This window comes from Bos mutus, chromosome 11 (assembly GCF_027580195.1).
Source record: "Bos mutus isolate GX-2022 chromosome 11, NWIPB_WYAK_1.1, whole genome shotgun sequence".
Lineage (NCBI taxonomy): Eukaryota > Metazoa > Chordata > Mammalia > Artiodactyla > Bovidae > Bos > Bos mutus.
Genome location: NC_091627.1, coordinates 105,500,891 through 105,519,436, shown reverse-complemented (window position 1 = coordinate 105,519,436; position 18,546 = coordinate 105,500,891). Strand labels below are relative to the sequence as shown.

General features: G+C 47.8%; 2 long non-coding RNA genes across 3 annotated transcripts in view; both read left to right on the top strand.

Annotated features, from left to right (window-relative positions):
* LOC138989935 (uncharacterized) overlaps positions 1 to 8,159 on the top strand; it is a 62,385-nt gene extending 54,226 nt beyond the window's left edge. Inside the window, exons 2-4 of one of the 2 annotated variants that reach the window (XR_011466136.1) lie at positions 3,224 to 3,420; positions 6,987 to 7,112; positions 7,883 to 8,159. This is a non-coding gene — a long non-coding RNA (uncharacterized lncRNA). The remainder of the gene's footprint in view (positions 1 to 3,223; positions 3,421 to 6,986; positions 7,113 to 7,882) is intronic. The other variant, XR_011466135.1, reaches the window with a different exon arrangement.
* The window catches only part of LOC138989936 (uncharacterized), a 222,280-nt gene that overhangs the window by 55,219 nt on the left and 148,515 nt on the right, over positions 1 to 18,546 (top strand). The window lies entirely within an intron of this gene.

The window sequence follows — 18,546 nt, the reverse complement described above, 5'->3', positions numbered from 1 at the left end:
TTAATCTGAGATAGTGTGTGGGCATGCTGATATTTTAAAAGGCTAAAAATGTACATAATGCTGTGCCTTCAAATATGAGATAGGATTGCAAACAGAGAAGAGTTTTCTTAAGTCTTCTGTCAGAAATTCTGCTTTTCTTCCAACTAATACTTCTTGGATTTTTAACAAGGAGTCTTTCATCCGTGTTTCATCTTCAATTTGTCGTTGAAATTAAGCACAAACAAATTTTGAGAAGCCAGGTCAGCTTTCTCTCATTTTGATCTGAATACTGAATGTTTCATCAAGTAAAACCCTGTGTTTTCATTTTAACTAGTTCATTATTTTTTTTTTTAATGAAATGATTTGTGGTAGAAGACTGCTCTTTGGTTTCAATATTAATATATAAGATGAACTACGTGGGTGTCATTTATTTTCAGTAGTAAATAAGTGCTTAACCGATTCTCTGCCTTTAGCAGAATTTAATTGAGTCCTTTAGAATTTGGCTGTGCAGGTTCAAACAGTATTTGATGTGTGTGGATGTAAAATAAAAATTACCTCTTGTGTCATTAAAAGCTCTTTTCGTGGTGTCCTGTGGTCAGAATCGGGGAATGTTGTGTAGTTGGTTTCAAAATCCAATCAGTAGGTTAATCATTAATTATTCTTTTTTCCAGGAAATTCTGCTTAGGTTATTTCAGAATTTGAATTTGCTAGAATTCTTGTTTTGAATCTTTTATTGTGTGTGTGTCACTTTAACCTTAAAAAGGGGTTAATGTAGCAAGATTAGGTACCTTTTCTGTTTGTATTGTGGCTTCTTCAATTTCTCATAAACTATTTGGTAGCTAAAATGTTGAAAGCAGTTTGGGAACAAAATGTCTGCTTCAACCATGACAAAATTGGCCACAATTTGCCGATTGGGCTGATAACAAAAGCCAGCAACACAAAATAGGTAGAAAAACAGTTTGTTCGGTGATGTGAGACCACTGCAGGTCTTTTTGCATGTTATTTTTTTCATTCTGCTGTTTATGTTGTGCCGGCAGAACGTGGAGAGAGGTTTTTGCTCACCCATGATTTTGATTAACCATTTCATCCAGAGGATTTCTTTGAAAAACTTCAGAAAACAAGCTGCTTACCTGGCATCTGAGACCCATTTGAGTTAAAATCCAGCTTTGCATCTCCACCCCAGGTTTCATCCCAGCTCAACTGCTTGGAAAGTATCTCAAGGCTCAGAATTGGATGTTTTCAAGAAACTCCTCAATTTCCCTTTTTTCAAGACTTCAACATGGAAATATATGGCTGGGACTGCAGTTTTGCAAGTGTAAAACAAAAACATGAAAGTTTGCAGCTTAAAAAAAATAGTTCTCTACCTGAGCCTACAGTGGACCAGAGTTTTAACGACTCAAAGTACCCGTTGCCTCTCGTGTGGCTGTTACAGATTGTAAACAAATATTAATGTTTGACATGAGACAATACATTTTTTCAAGTGATAGGATGAGATAACAGGACCGTCTCTCTCCCCTCTGTTGTTTTGAATTCTCATGCCTTGAGTGTGTGTCTGATGCTCTTTCTTTTTTCTTTTTTGTCTGAAAAATCAGATACTCCAGGGCAATAATTAGGATGAGGTTTATGTTTCTACTTATCTAATCTTTGTTTTCACAAATAAATACAAATAACTCAAACTGAAACTTGATGGCTTTGGTGATAATAAAATAGCAGCCACGGGGAAATTTTCTTCATTTTAATGTTCTTTCACAACCCACATTCAGTTTCGGTAGGAAAATTATTAACCTTTTCAAGAGCATGCTAAAACATAGGTTCACAATAGACGCCTGAGTATGATTTGCAGGTTTTGGTTCTATTTTGAGATTTTTGGGTGTGCAGAGTTTTTTTTCTTTTTCTTTCTTTCTTTCTTTCTTTTTTAAATGGCTTTCTTTGACAGCGATAGTCATGACTTGGAGTCATTTCGTTGGTGTCTTTCCAGTGTGGGCACATTGAGAGCGTTTGTATTTTTTTTTTTCATGATGAGGAGGGAAGATTCCTGTTTCCTATCCTCTTACTATTTCGTGCTATGAAAGAGGAAATGTTCTTGAGTCTCATTGTTTTTCCTCATTTGAATTCTTGGGTGGACATTGTGAGTTTCTGGCCCCCATTAAAAAAAAAAAATCCATTTGAGCCACATTCAGGGAGGACAGATGGCCCTGGTTTAGGGGTCCTACTTGACTCCTGTCTGCCTTGGGTGGCCTCCTGTCCATGCCCTTCAAACCAAAACAAGGCTGGCCAGTTTGGGTTTGTGGTCCTGAAGGGGTGCCCAGCCACCGGCTTGGATGGAAGGCCTGGGATGGTGGGGTCTGCCTAGCTGACTGCTGTTGGCTTTGGAAGGCGTGTGGGGTGCGGTGAGCATGATCTGGTCTTGAAACACACAAAGGGCAGAACGTGGGACAGCAGGGGGGACACGGGGGAGGCTCTCGGAGGGCAGTTTCCATTTTAGGCGTCTCTTCTCCACGTCTGGCTGGGACAGCCGTCCCCGCCTGGAGGGCCCCGGACGGGGCGCCGTCCTCCGCCTGTGTGTGGCGAGGCTGTGCCTCGGGGCTCACGGTCCCTTTCTCTCCTGCAGCCCCCCTCTTTGTAAGTCCCCACCCTTGCCCAGTGCCCTACCCTACCTGTCCCCAGCACCCCTGCAAAGTGGGAATGGGAACGACAGGACCTTCCCTTGGTTTGTATCCAAGGCTGCCACGTTCAGCATTGTAGCCTGGGGCTGTGTTTTTCTTCTTCTTCTTCTCATACTTCCTGTATGAGGTTAGTTTTTTTAAAATGATAAACAAACTATTTTTTTAAAACTTTTTTTTTTTGACCTGGTCATGTGTTGCCAGCTACCTATCCGTCTGTGAGCCTTCAGCTGTCAGCCCCCTACCTGTTCACCACCGGGAGTGAGCGGGGCTCCAAAGCAGAGGGGGTCTGTGCTCCCCTCTCCTCTCAGAGTGGCAGTCAGGTAAAGGCATGCTCTAGTCTCCTATTTGAGAGCAACACCAATAGACATCATGGCTCAAGGATTCTCCCCAGGCAGAGAGCGTGGGGGAGAGGAAGGCTATGTGTGGGAGGAGAGGGCTTGGCCAGGAAAGAGATGTGATGTGGTGGGGGATTCCCGGGTACAGGTGTAGAATCCCACGGTGTCAGTCCCACGCTCTGCAGATGCACAGCGTCTGGGAAAGAGGATTATGGAATGAGCTGTGCCGGCCTTTCTTCCCAGGTCACCCCAGACCGTGCTGCCAGTCTCAGCTGGCTTCGGGGCTGCCGGTTCTCTCCTCCCACTGCGGCGTGTCAGGGCAGAGCCATCCCGTGAGGAGCCTGGGGACAGCTGACCAAACAGAGAGCATCAGTAGACAGCTGAGCTGCCATGGTCATGGTCGTGGTCATGAGCCCACAGCCCAGGATCACTTGCCATTGGTGAGACTCGGGTGTGTGTCACAATCATTTGGGCACTTGTGAAAAGAGACATCCCTGGGTCCCATTGCCAGAGTTTCCGATTTAGAAGGTCTAGGGCACACCCTGAAAATCTGCATTTATGAAAATTCTCAGATGATACTGTTGGTCCAAAGGTCCATATTGAGGACCATTAGTTAGGGCCATGAGCCAAGGGTGAAAACCTAAAGGCCTAAAGATTGTCTCTGTTGTCCCCTTTAATGCTGAGATTCCCTTCATACGTTTTAGTCCAACTTTAGAAGTAAAACCAGCCTTTCAGAAAGACCTTTGCATCCCTTCGTAACAGTATAGCAAGGTTACCTGTAACTTTGACCTTTTACAATGTCAACCAGACTATAGATCTGCTAAAATGTTTTTGAGGTTGAATTCTTTGAAAAGAGGATTTTTTCATGGATAGAGAAGGTGACCAAGGGGAGGGGGATTGACTAAACTAGGAAATAACTGAGTGAGGCCCTGTCCTTGGGCTGCCCACCCTTGTCTCCATTTCTGGAAACCTTCAGTATTAACAGAGGGAGGTATTTTGTGGGTCCCTTTTGGTACCAAAAGGTGGACAAATTTCCGAGATCCTCGGGGCTCAGGGTCAATCACCCATGAACTCCTGTTCATCCTAGAAGGTGGAGGAGTGTCACGATCAGGATGCTGGACTGGAGGCTGAGTGCTACCAGGTACCAGCTGGTGGCTGAACTTCCCCTGCCTCCCAGGTGAGAAAGATGCTCCTGTAGCAGCAGTCTGAGAGGGCAGATGCTCACAGAAAGCACACATCCAGACTAGTATCTGGGATGGGATGGGATGAGCTCAACAAACAATGAACTACAGGATGCTGCTTGTGTTTGTGGCAGCCCTGGGACAGGCTCGCACTCTGCTGATGGCTTTGTTAAAGGCTGAGACTTCCTGAACCATGGGTAGGTCTGTAATGATGCATGGAACACTTCGCAAAAACTGCTTCTCGGGGAGGTCCCCTCAGAAAAGGTTCTATGTCTGCTCGGGGTTATGTGGCTTTTGTTCTAAAAACAGGGCCCTCCCCAGAAACAAGGGGAGGGGGCCTCTCAAGGGTGGCTCCTCTTTCCCCTGCCCTGACATCTCTCGTAGCACGAAAGCTGAATCATTGACACAGGGGATCCATATTACTTAACCTTAAAATTAGTCTGCGAGAAACAATGATGTCTGCTGAGCGTGTCCTCTAGCTTTTCATTTTCTGAGAGCATGCACCTTGGCATTGCCAAGCTTGCCACACCCTCCTGGCAACAGTTTCAAAAGCTCAAAAAAGTTGGCTTCCAACCCCATCCGAAGCCGATATGAATCAACACGAACAGGATGTGAGCGCCTGGCCCATCGTTTTCCCAGGAGCTGATGGAGCCCTCGATGGCTCGAGTATGTGTTTTGCACGTGGGTGGCTGGGGGCTCTGGTCTAGGGTTTTGGCACTGGGGTTTCGGCACTGTCAAGGATGTTACAGCGAGTTGAAGTGTGTGCTCTTTGCTTCCCCATTTCCCTGCCCAAGTGTTTGTTGTTGTTTAGTTGCTAAGTCCTGTCCCACTCTCTCCGCTGGCTCAACGGTATTGAATCGGCCTCCAATGAATGAGACTCAGGAGATGCGGGTTTGATCCTTAAGTTGAGAAGATCCCCTGAGGGAGAAAATGGCAACCCACTCCAGTATTCCTGCTCTATTCCTACCACCTGGGAAGTATAAGCTTGGATGGAATCGAGGGGAAATGCCCTGACCTGTGACCCATCCAGTTGGGGTGGATGTCTGAGCTCTGTCTCTCTCCACTTCTCAGTTTCCCAGGCTGAGGACTCTTCTCTGCCATAAGGAGCCGAAAGGGTGTAATCTGAGACCTGGCTTGGGGAGCATCCAGGGAATTGCCTGGGCTGCATCTCAGGTCCCTGACGAGGACTCGTATTCACAGTGTGATGTACAGATTTGAGGAAAAGTGGAGCTGGGTACCCACAGTGGGGCGAGCACATGGGGGTCCCCTGAATGCTAGAGACTTGCAGGAAGAACACAGCTCAGTCAAACTGGGAGGAGTAATGTGTGACCAGGAGTTTCTCTAGAATATCCCAATGCAAAAGAAGTGCTGTGGTCTCTGCTCCATCCCAGTGTATGCTGGCATATGGGAAGCCATCTGTGTGGTCAGCTCTGAATTAAGGGCAAAACTTTTAGAGTCCCTGGATGTAAAATCTTAAGTTTCTTCAATGATAACTGGACAGCCCGGTCAATGTGGCATCACTCAGGATTTGATTTATGCATGCAAAAACTCCCATACCAGCTAGATCAGGTTTTACAGTGAAAAGCTAGAATTCAGAATCTAGGGATGAAGGTAGAAGAGACCCAGGTCTCATTCCCAGCAAAGTCTTTTCCAGAGTGACCCTGAAAAGACTGCCAACTTCCTCACTCTGTATAGCTGTAAAATGTAGGTTGACCAGATGACACCTCCCCCCAACCCCCGCGCCCCCCCGTTGTTATTTTGGTTCAAGTCCACATGGTCAAGTGATGCATACCAAATCCTGCCTGGGCTCTTGCACTTTGGTTTTTCCTTCCCACTCAGAACTGGAGAGGAGCATAGGTTCCTTAGCTGCCTCTCTATTTCAAACTAGAGGAACCAGGTCGCCCCTTCCACCCATGTCAGCTACTGATGCGTGCCTTAGTTCCTGTTTCTCTTTGCCCACCCAGGAAGGCACTGCATATAAAATCTTGGGCCCAGATTCAGATATTAAGTCACATTAGAAAATGCTAGCTCATTGAACACACAGTAGGAAACTGGTATTCCCAACAGGCTCAGGTGGGCAGCGTTCTCCCCAGGATGTTAACAAGCACAAGCCAGGTTCATCATCACTCAGAAAGGTCACTAGTGAAGGAGGCTTATGAGAGAGAGAAAAAAAAGGCTGCAGGAGTTTGTGTGATTCAGTGAACTTGTATGTGGGGGACCTTAGAGGGAACATATTGAGGAAAAGCAATACAGAGTTCCAAGAAATAGACTGTCACAATTGCCCTGTGAGTCAGGACAGCAAGGACTCAGTCTAAGTAAAGCTCTGCTCTCTGTTGCCCAGTGGAACCCTGTTGGCAGAGGTTCCAGTGTAAGAGGGGTTCCACTCCAGATATGTTTGGGAAGCACACAAGAAATTAATTTAAATGGCTTTCTTTATTTCCTAACTTCTCAGGGTCTTCTGCATGTTACTGTGCATTGTGAATGAATCTCTTCCAGAAGGATGGAGCTTTTCCAAAATCATGCAGCGCCCCGTGCTCCCAACCTTTTTTGCAGAAAGTTTTGTGCCATTAACAAAAGTCAGGAAAGGGAGAGGGGCCCAGGCAGCTGGCTTTCCGAGTGAACTCAGGGTCACATCCAGGAAAGATGGCATGTGGAAGTGATGACAGGGTGTGCAAGGAAGTTCTGAGCAGTCCTGGGCAGAGTGCATCCCCTCTCCGACCATCAGTGGTGGCTGCTCAGAGAATGTGATGGGAGGAGTGAGCAGGTGTGGGCATGACTTTGCTCCCATGACAGTGCCGTCTCCATTTCTCTCTTCCTCCTCCAAGGTCTGAGCAGCAGATTGAAGTGCAAAGCCCATTTTTGGGAGAGGTTGGACCGGTTGTGTTCATGAATCAAGCCATCCCTCTGTCTGTCTCTGAACATGTTCTTTCACTTGTTTGGGAGAATTAAGGGTGAGTCTCCACAATGTGCTGCTTGGGAGCCAAACCATACCAGCCTCAAGTGGACAAAGCAGTTTTCAATAGAATCATAGTCTCTGGAGTTGTCTTCAGCCCTGTGCTGTCCTTCAGGGTCTTTGCTTGGACAAGACCCCCCGCCCTTACCATCTCTCCTTCCTCCTACCTCGCTGAGGCTGCTCGGTACAAGCTTGTGTGCTCACAATGCTGTGAGGTCCCTGGGAGACCAGCTCTCTTGAATGGGAAGAGGAGAGGGGACCAGAAGTTCAGACACCATCCTCTGCACCCACCTGCATCCAACTACAATTCCGTGGTGACTTCTTTTAAGTCTCTTTGGACCCCTGAGGAGAGGCTCTCAGAGTATCACCTGGGCCAGCACCAGGGTTGTCCAGGGAGTCCTATCTGACTTCAGCTAGACCGACAAGGGCACATAGGGATAGTGCCATGGTGTGCCCCAGACTTAGACCTGGACCCGGAGGAGGCAGAATTGACTTCAACTTTTCAGTAAACAGGCAGTGGGCTTCTGGGAACATCTGCCTTTACAGCCTCTTTCTGAATTATTTTTGAACAGATGCCCCGCCCACCCCCATCCCCACCGCAGTTTTTGTTGATTATCACCATTTGAATAGATGCTGATAAATTTGATTCCCCATCTTGCTGTGGCATTTACGATCTGTCTTTCCCTTTTCGGTTTCCATGTACTGGAGTGACTGTGTCTCAATGCGGTTGGCAGTGACCTGTGTTTTTCGTGCATGTTTTTGTTTCAGAATAACTGGGAGATGAAACAGGAAACTTTATGACACACTTGCTTGAAAATGACACAGGACTCAGCCCCTCTGCATCACCTCTACCTGCTGCCCACAGCCGAGTGCGGGGGAAGGGCTGGCCCTGGGACCTGATTCCAACCGCCGTGGACTCGACATTCAGTGTGATGTGTCTGCCATACTGTGGTCATGGGCTAGTCTGGTCGGTTTCCTATGTAGCTGGCCACTCTCAGTGTATCTTTGCCCCTTTTCCTTCATTAAAAGCATAACTAAAGAAAAATGGATTGTTTACTTATTGTTGCTGTTCATCCGCTAAGTTGTGTCTGACTCTTTGAAACCCCATGGGCTGTAGCACTCCAGGCTCCTCTGAACTCCATGATCTCAATAGCTCTGTTTAAATCTCAATGTAAAGGAGACCAAATAATGTTTGAGATTCATTTCTCTAGGACCACAGAGAAACCATGTCATAACCACACAGCTCATTATGACAGCTTCTAGAAGAAGTGTGTTGAACTTGAATCACTTATTACTCAGTCTGGTCTGCCCTGCCTTTTCTTCTCTCTCTGGAAGCCCTCTCTTGAATCAGTACTGGCAAGTTGACACTTGAGAAAAATCCTGGGAGATATTTGGAAGTCTCTTCCCACACCCTCTCTGATCATGGCCTACAGACGGTGGCCCTGAATCATCACCAACCTTGAGCTTGCTACTGCAGACTTCTGTCTTCTCAGCTGCCCCTCTCCTTCCCTCTGCACATCAGCCACTCATTCACTGTTTCATGCCACAAGGGTTTTTGGGCTTCTCTGTGCCAGGTTCTGAAGACAAGGATGAGGATGGGGTCAGTCTGCTTGGCCTTCCCAACACCTCTAGTCTAGTTCTGTGTGAGCCTCTCTAGGCTTCACTCACCAAGTATAGTGGGTGCTAGACAGTTCATTACAGACCATAGATGCCCAGATTTTTTAAATCCACCCTTCACATTGGAGCCCCTAGAAATGGCACCTAAATATTCCTTGAAGTGAGTAAACATCAGCACGCCCGTTCTGCCGGATCGCACCCCCTCCCCGCTCTTGGTAGGACATTTCCATGCTCTTGGGGACCTGGCCAAAGAGGCCATTAGGAGTTGCCTTCCAGAAATTCCTGTCTGTCTTCATGTTTAAGCTTAGCAGACACATAAGAATAATTTAAAATGACCATGTCCTACTGTTTCACACAGTTCAGAATTAATTTATCAGTAGACCATGATGATCATATCGAAACCCCCCTACTGTCCTGAACAGTATATACAAGATGTATATCTAGGTCTCAGCCCAAATGTCCCCAAGTCAGGGGGCCTCTCTGACCACCTGTCCTGAGAGATCCCATTCCCTCTACAATTATGCTGCTTGTTCACTTATTAGTTAGCTATCACTCTCACCTGCCCCTCCGGATTTTGGTTCTATAAAGGCAGCCTCTGATCTGTCTTACCCCTCAGGTTGTCCCCAGCACCTGACACTCTGCTCAGGGATAAGGTACTGACTGGATCCATCATGACACTGCTTCTCAGAGTGACCCTGTGAGGTTGAGCACCTTGTATTCTAACCACTGTCTGTTGGGTGAGGAAACTGCCAATCCCTTTATTCTGATGAGCTAAGGAGATAAACAGTGTACCCTCAGAGAGGACCCAATCTTCCTGCCAATTCACTGCCCAGCAGGAAAGGTTGATCATGAACCATCTGCCCTCTGGATACTCAGATCCTCATCTGAAACCAATCTTTGCATTTCTTGTGTTGTTGTTTTTCAGTGTCTAAGTCATGCCCAGCACTTTGTGATCCCATGGACTGCAGCATGCCAGGCTTCTCTGTCCTTCACCATCTCCTGGAGCTTGCTCAAACTCATGTCCATTGAGTCAGTGATGCCATCCAACTGTCTCATCCCCTGTCATCCCCTTCTCCTCCTCCATTGCTTATGAATATCCTAAAGTTACATTGTGTTCACTCACGTTCCAGAAGGGGACAGTGACCTCCACATCCCAGTGAAGGGATGTGCGGGGTGTCTGGAGGACACAGCTCCCATCCTTGTTCTGCCAGCCTTTGCCTTGGACGAGTCCTCGAACTCGGGACACCAATTTCCTTAAAGAATACTAGGAGGAGCGGGTGAAAAGATTCCTGAGGCCCCACTCTACCCTGAGGTTCTTTTCTTCCACCTCCCTCATTACGTTTCCCTGGGTTCTAGAAGAGGGAGAGTCTATGCAGAAAAATATCATGGAGCAGCAGAGACAAAGCCCCTGAGAGTGCCAGGAACCCAGGACCATTTATGGGTTTGTGGCTGTGCCCTGTGGGTAGATGTTTGGAGTAATGGTTCTGAACCCAGGCCAGACATTAGAACTACCTAGGAGTTAAAAAAAAAAAACCTCAAAAGCCCAGGCTCCACCAGGACTAATCACACTAGAATTTGGGGTGGGGGAACTGATATCAGTATTTTTAAAGCTCCCCAGGTAAGTCCATAGTGTAGCCAAGGTTCAGAATGATTGGTCTAGGACCGTATGGACAAAAATGGCAACCACTGACCATGAGAATCCATTGAAAACTTAAAATGTGACTGGTGTGACTGACGAGCTAAAATTATAATTTATTTTTATCTTAATTAATTTAAATATAGATAGCCACCTGTGACTTATGGCTGCTATATTGGACATAACAGATAATAGAACCTTCATATTGTCACAGGAAGTTCTACCAGGCAGCTCAGTCTGGGACCACTCTGAGGCCTATAACTACCAAGTAAAATTATACTGACCCTCTTGAAAGAAGTTTAAGGTCATTATCCCTGTCTGTTACCTTGACTAAGACCTGCTCTCCTGTCTTGCATTTAGCAACTAAATACAGTGTATTTTTCACCTAACTTTTGAACAGCAGCAAGAGTGGTGAGACTGAAAAAAATTTAAAATCATTGCAAAAGTCTAAGGCCCCAACTGAAGTCATTTGGCATCCACTCTGGCCATTTACCTGGTTACATCTTTAAAGACCCGGCTCTGGAAAGGGAGATTTCTGAATGATTATTTAATCAGTGGAAAGCTGATCTTCCAGAAAGAACTTTTGGAAAAGCAGATGGCCAGAAGAGGGGTTTGGAGTCTGAGAGGCATTTAGGCTTTTGAAGCTGGGCTCAGCTAATGCTGAAGCTGAAGCTCTGATACTTTGGCCCCCTGATTTGAAGAGTTGACTCATTGGAAAAGACTCTAATGCTGGGAAAGATTGAGGGCAAGAGAAGGGGGCAACAGAGGATGAGATGGTTGGATGGCAATTCAATGGATATGAACTTGGGAGAACTCCGGGAAATGGTAAGAGACAGGGAGGTTTGGTGTGCTGCAGTCTGTGGGGTCACAAAGAGTCGGACTGAGTGACTGAACAAAACAGCGGGGCAGCTTGCAAGCTCTACCAATTTGGGGTTAGAGCTGGAGAAACAGAACTCAGCGCTGAATCATTTTCTGCTTATCACTTGCAGTCTGTCAGATTTTTTCTTTCTTTTTTTGGAGGGAAAGCACCTTACAACAAATAATAACACTATTTTGAATTTCAGAGCTTTCCCTTTTTCAAAGCACTTTACCACCTCTGACTTATTTTGTTCTTACAACAAGGTCACCCCGTAAGTAGGGAAGGGATTTTTAGAACTTGTCTCACACACTGAAGAGCTTTAATATTATGGAAAGAATTTACAAGTAAAGATGAAGCCTTTGGGGTGTCATTTTGTCATTTCTGGCTGCACTCAAGTACGTAGTAGCACGGCTGGAATCAAACGTGCCCTGATTTTGTGCTCCTCCAGTGGATTGTGATTTGAAAGGAAATGTGGGGTTCTGTCTTGTTTCATCCCAGTTTTCCAGCTCATGTGAGTGAGCCATTTTTCCCTCAGAAGTCTTGCAGTCTGTAAATTCAACAAATATGCTTTCAGTGTCTCCTTCCAAGCTATATTTTAATTAATCAGTTGTTTTAATGGAAGCGTGCTTGGTGTTGGAGAAGGAGATGGCCGCCTGCTGCAGTGCTCTTGCCTGGGAAATCCCACAGACAGAGGAGCCTGGGGGGCTACAGTCCATGGGGTCTCAAGAGTCAGACGTGACCGAGCAGCTAAACCACCACCACCACAGTTGATGTACAACGGTGTGTTAATTTCTGTTGTACAGCAAAGTGATTCACTTACACACACACACACACACTCACACACACATTTCTTTTTGCTTTATGGTTTGTCAAGGAAGTTGAGTATCATTCTCTGTGCTTTACAGTAGGACCTTCTCTTAAAGTTGAATGGTGACTGCACAGAGCCCTCTGAGCCTCCATGGGAGCATTTCTGCTGCTTCCAGTAGCTAGAACTGGTGCAAAACCAGCCAGAGACCAGCACTGTCCCCTTGGAGTTTTTAGCCTTCTCTAGTTATAGAACTGTGGAGAACCATTTCAAACCACACTTGCCACAAGGCAGAGAACTCTGAATAGTCCAACTAAGACCTCCGGGGTGGCCATCCTGGCCCTCTCCGGCAGCCGCGGTGGGACTAGAGGCGGCAGGACTGACACCACGCTGTGAGTGGACTCCTTCGGGTGCTCCTCCTATCAAGCGTGGATTCTCCTGGTCACACCATCCTTTGGAGCATTTTTTGTATCTTACGCGCATAGGATCCGATGAGAGGTTTTCAGATGCTTTACTGAAAGCAAGACACACTTTCTGGGGCATTCCCCTAATTGACTGTTCTGGTGAAGCTCGTCAAAACAGGAAACGAGGTTAGCATGGAATGACTTTCTCTTAGAGAACTCGCAGTGCTCCTCTAGAGACCACCACTTTCTTCCCAAATGCCTCACGCCTTTTCTGGGTTTGCCTGGAAACTGGAGCAAGTCTGCTCTTCTGGAGTTTTTAGAACCGCTTCTGTTTTATTTTTTTTGTATTGAGGTATAGCCGATCAGCAGCACTGTGATGGTTTCAGGTGAACAGCAAAGGAACTCAGCCACACATATACGAGTACCCGTTCTCCCTCCAATCCCCCTCCCACCCAGGCTGCCACATAACACTGAGCAGAGTTCCTGTGCTATACAGCAGGTCCTTGTTGGTTGTCTGCATTAAATATTGCCGTGTGTACATGTCCATCCCAAGCTCCTTAACCATCCCTTCACTCCATCTTTCCCTCTGGCAAGTTCTAGAACCCATTCTTTTCGGAAGTGGTGGTGATATTTGCTTGTCCCCAATTTCCAGACCCTTTCCTTTTCACTCCAGTATCTGTAAGATGTTTGCAAGTTGCCCTGCAGTTAGATCTGCACAAACACAATCCTAGCACAAACATGACTGAGCTACGGGCTCCGGGTCCTTGACCAGGATGGATGTGGTCACCCTTGGGATCCTGGGCTTCAGGTGACTCTCCTCCTGCTTGCTGGTCCAGGTGTTCCCTTTCCGACAGAGATGCCAGTAAGAGAGGATGAATCCAGTGCAGATGAAAGCTTGGTGTCGGGAATCGATGTTCCTCCCCTGCTCCCCACGTGAGCACCTGGCTCAGAAAGGCACCGTGATTGAAACAGCAGGGCTCGGCTTCACTCACGTGAATCCCCACATCGGGTTCTGACTCCGTTTATCAAAAGCCGTGAGCGTTTCATAGTTTTAGGCACTCTGCCACAGGTGTATGGAGGCTGAGGCTTTCTGATAAACAACTGTACTTGAAATTTCTAGATTTAAATGTCTTTTTGTTAAGACTGAAGTACTTTCCAATCACGTTTGTTTGCTTTGATCCTGTGGAAGGGAATCTACATGGCGGGGGGAAGGGCTAGACTTGACTCACATGTGTGTGGGGAGCACTGACGTCTCCACATGTGACACTCGGAGTCCCTCGGGAAGGTCTGCCCGTGTGTGATGCTCTCACTACTGTAACCCCGGGACTCCGTCTCTTTTCCCAGGACTTAGCTGGATCTTGAAGCCATCTGAGTCCCCGTGGCTGGGACGGGGCACAGCCACTCCACAGCCCCTCCTGCAGTCAGGGTCCCTCTCTACCCACGTCTCCAGGCACTGTGTTTTCAGTGACAACTGTCCAAATAGACAGATTAATAAAGGGGCACCTTGAGAATAATCCCACTTTTTGGTGATTCACAACATTATTTCCAGTTCTCATAACTGGCCACAGAGGTGAAATTATTATCCTTTTGTTTCAGTTAAGAAAACAGAGTCTCATTTTGCTCCAAAGCACAAAGCTAGGAACGTGATGGTGCATCCTGATGGACATCCAGAGCAGTCTGGCCTCACTTGTCCCTGCTGTTCTGTTCCTGAGTTTTATGAACATGTGTGGCAGATGCCATCTCTCTCCTTGTGAAGGGCTGTGAACCCTAAGCACCAGCTGGAAGATACGAGAGCGCCACTGAGGGTGTCCCTGGTGGCTCCACAATAAAGACCCCGCCTGCCAGTGAGGAAGAGTCGGGTTTGATCCCTGGGTCAGGAAGACCCTCTGAAGGACAAAATGGCAACCCACACCAGTATTCTTGCCTGGAAAATCCATGGACAGAGGGGCCTGGCAGGCTACAGTCCAAAGGGTCTCAAAAGACTCGGTCACGACTTAACAACCAAACAACAGCAACAGGGCGTCCTTGAAAATGGGGCGATTGGAAGTCAGATGACCCCTGTGAGATCCTGGTTCCCTTGTGGGTGCAGCAGCATCCCTGCAGGTGGGTGGCAGCACCCAGACATTTTCTAGGGTAACTCAGTGACCCCGGGGTAACTCAGTGATGTTGGTCCTGCCTCCTGGTAGATGCAGCTGAGGATGCTCAATCACTAAAGGGCCAGGATGTGGACAGGTCTGTTCTCTGCAAAGTGCCTAATTCTCAAAGCGTGGTGGGAGGTTGGTCGAAAAGGCAGAGGCCCCACCCGGGCCCCTTGGCACCAGAGTCTGCTTTTCAACAAGATCCCAGGAGACCAGGGAGCACAGCTGTTTGCTCTGCTCTCTGGGCCCCTTGAGGTCAGAGCTCTGTGGTCACACCTTTCACCTCCAAAGCCCAACATATGCCTGCCTGACGTAGGTGCTACAGAACTTCTGGTAAAGAGAATTTGGTCTTTATTCTTCTGAGGAGCTTGTGGGGTGGGCGGAGTGGGGAAATCAGTTAGACAGAAGCTCCCAGGGCCCCAGGCTGACCTCCAGCCCTCAGCTAGTGGCAGCACTGTTAGAGAATCATTGAGACGGGCTAAGGAGCCGTGAAAATAGCTCCACCGGTAGAAGTGGTCCTCCCTTAAAGTCCTCCCTGCCCTTTAAGAAGACAGGCAAAAATGAGGGGAATATATCATCCCAAACTATTAGTGTTCTGAATTTGAGGTTGCCAGAAGGGGAAGGATGGGGGGAAGGGGAGTTTGGGAGGGACATGTACACACTGCTGAATTTAGGATGGATGACCAGTAGGGACCTACTGCATAGAATAGGGAACTCTGCTTAATGTTATGTGGCAGCCTGGATGGGAAGGGAGTTTGGGGGAGAATGGATACATGTACGGATACATACATATCCATACATATATGGCTGAGTCCCTTTGCTGTCCACCTGAAACCATCACAATATTGTTAATTGGCTATGCTCCAGTATAAAATAAAAAGTTTTGCCATACATTGACATGATTCATGTCAATGTATGGCAAAACCACTGCAATATTATAAAGTAATTAGCCTCCAATTAAAATAAAATAAAAAGTTCAAACAAATACCACTGTGTCTCCAGCTCTTACTGATTCTTATTCCATTAATTTTAATCTTTGAAGCCTCTAGAGGCAGCAGAGCACAAGCGTGGAATGACTGTTCCTGGTCCCTTTAGGGGAGGAAGACTTGGGTCTGCCTGGGACACCCCCATCCACGCCTGTCAGCCATCAGTTAGTGCCTGGTAATGCCTCTCCACTCTGCCTTTCACTCTCACGCATGTCCTGGTTTGGACAGCAAAATAGTGGTTACTCTTTCTTTAGGTCACATTAGGGCTGCTTTTTAATTTTTCCAAGAAGTTGCTTTGCCGGTGTGCCCACTTGCTTCAGTTGTGTCTAACTCTTTGCGACCCCACAGACTGTAACCCGACAGGCTCCTCTGTCCATGGGATTCTTCAGGCAAGAATACTGGAGCGGGTTGCCATGCCCTCCTCCAGGGGATCTTCCTGAGCCAGGGATCAGACTCGCGTCTCTTATGTCTCCTGCACTGGCAAACGGCTTCTGGAAAAAGCCCAAGAAGTGTAAAGTTTGCTTTACAAACACTGAACTCCTTCACACACCCATCCTCTCTTCTAGGAGGAAGGTGGTTCGGCAGCTCACCCCCTATTCCTGGTGCCCCAGAATAAGGAGGGTCAAGGATAGGGGAGAAAGCATGTGTGCATGCCCTCGTGTGTGTGTGTGTGCTCGCACACGTGCAGTGTGGTCCTGTGAGCTCTGTGGGGGTGGCACACATGTGGTGTGGGCACAGCTGCCCATGGCTCCTGTGTGTGTTCCGTGTGTTTGTGTGTGGCCCACGTGCTGTGTGTGTAGCTGATCGTGGGTATCTGTGGCACATGAGCACCTGTATGTGTGTATGCATGGATGTCTGCACACTGCATGTGCAAAGTGGGTGTGGGGTGTGGGGCAGACTCTGTGATGTGTGTGTGCCTTCCAGTGTCTGTGATGTGTGCGTACATGTGTATGTTGTTGTGTGTGTGGACTGTGTGTGGGGGGAGGATATCTGTGGAGTGTGTGTCGTGTCCATGGTGTGTGTGAAAAGGGTGTGCTTCCTGACCCCTCAGGGGTTGTTGGCAGCCCCCCTTCAGACTCACAAGATGCCACGGAAGGGGAGACCTCTGCCCCTCCTCTCCCCCTGGGGCACTTCAAGGAAGCCACTCTGAGAGGTACACAGATGGGAGACACAGGGACGCCCTCCGGGCCTGGTGAGCACAGGCCCTGAGCCATCTTCACCCAGGGGCCTGGGGGCTGCCCCTGGCCCCATTGTTCATGCCCGGCTGGTGACTGGCACATAGTAGGGCCACAAGAAGGACGTGCCCACAGCAGACTCACTCTGGACGCCCTTTCTCTCTGCCCTGCACAGGTGGCTGGAGGAGTGTTCCTGGCTCCAAGGTTCATGCCCACTGTCTGTTTGGAGGAGAGCTGAGCAGCCCACTCCAGCTCTGTGTCCCTGGCTGACACCCCAGGACTGCCTCCTCCTGGACAGACTTGCAGAGGCCACACAGCCCAGCCTGGTGGGGCCCTCCTCTCGTTAAGGCCAGATTTCCACCATGATCAGCACAGCAGCGAGGTGCTGACCACAGGCGAGGATGGCTGGCCTGACCCACGGCTGGCATATTCCCCTGCCTGGCCCTTGCCCGCCACACCCTCTGGAAGATCATTGCTCGCGTTAGTAGAGGGACACCTGACTTTCCTTGATCCGTTCCTTCCCGAGGCAAGAAGGACCCAGGAAAGTACTTCTGAAAAGCTGGTCAGTCCTGGGGCTCTTCCTCTAAAGTAGAGAAATGAAGATGCCATAAATTCCAGCACTTGATCTGTTGGGTCCCAAGTCTGGTCTGCATGGTCTTGGTCTGCAAGTTTAATCTCTTTGAGTCTCGATTTCCAAAATCATCAACTATGGAGAGAAATGCTTCCCAGGCTGGGCACACAAGGGTATTTGCCGCAATGTATGAAAGCACTTCTGGACTCAGGCACGGAACCTGCATCTCCTGTGTGTCCTGCAGCGTGAGCATTCTTTGCCAGCTGAGCCATCTGGGAAGCCCCCTTATGAAGGCACTTGGCCCAACATGAGGCACGAAGTACAGAATCAATAAACGGTGACCATCATCTTAACTATTTTAATACATGAAAATGGAGAATTTTTTAAAAGTCACAATTATAAATAATAAAGGAAGTGGTAGAAATAGGCCGTCAGCAAAATTACTGGGATGGGGTCTTAATGACCCCAGCCATAAAATCATATCCAAGGGAAGAAAAGATCTAGAAAGTGAGAGAAGCAAAGACAGCAATACAGGAAAAGAAAAAAGAAAAACCGGTGGTAGATAGAGTGAGCCGGAGCAGTGTGGGGCCGGCCAGCCAGAGCGCGGCTTTCCCGCTGCAGGGGCACGACAAGCGGCCGATCCGAAGCCTACAGCGCCAGACGCAGGAGGAGGACTCTGATTTGCTTTAATGTAAATATTTTGATGTCTTTCTTTTTCCTGAACTTTTAACCTTGCTGGTAAACAGGGTACATACAGTAAATGAATTGTTTTTCTGAGAACTGCCTTTTGAGGAAATAGGAAGGAAAAAAAAAAGGAATTTTTTTATTAGCTGATTGTCAGTCCCGTGTATGATTGAAAGCCTCATTATTCTGCTTCTTAACTCAGCTTCGGGAGACGCTTGGCCAGCAAAAATTAATGAAAAAACACTTTCAAACTGTCTAAACAGAGCAGTTCAAAAAAGCGCAAACCTCACACAATGAAGGGAGACAAGTCATTCTGTGGAAGGTTTTCTGAGACGACAAAAACAGCCAGTCCAAACTCTGGCTTGTTGTTTATAATTAGAAACTCCCTGACCTTCATTTCCCTGTGGATCCAGGCCCCAGTGAGCATCACGGTCCATCTCCAGCCCTGTAACTTCTAGGACGCTTTTGTTGTCCACTCTCTCAGTCCTGTCTGACTCTGTGACCCACGGGCTGCAGCACACCAGGCCTCCCTGTCCTTCACCATCTCACAGAGTTTG